The sequence below is a fragment of the Penaeus monodon genome, chromosome 27, assembly GCF_015228065.2.
Source record: "Penaeus monodon isolate SGIC_2016 chromosome 27, NSTDA_Pmon_1, whole genome shotgun sequence".
Classification (NCBI taxonomy): Eukaryota; Metazoa; Arthropoda; class Malacostraca; order Decapoda; family Penaeidae; genus Penaeus; species Penaeus monodon.
Window position 1 is genome coordinate 3,317,771 of NC_051412.1, and position 244 is coordinate 3,318,014.

Here is a 244-nt window from a genome sequence, read left to right on the forward strand (position 1 = left end):
GGTGGGGACTATAATGCAGCAACACTAGAGGGCGCTCAGTATTCTACCAATGTGCCTACCTCTCCTCCTACCCCACTCACCTCCCACTCTCTCTGCCCAACAAGTCCCACTCAGGACATCCTTTTTCCCTCCACCCTGGCGCCCTCCTACTTCTTGTTACCTGCTGCGTGGTTTTATTTAGTTAGAAATTACTGGAGCGCCCTCTTAAAATGTTCGAAAACAGAGACGTATTTGTATACACACA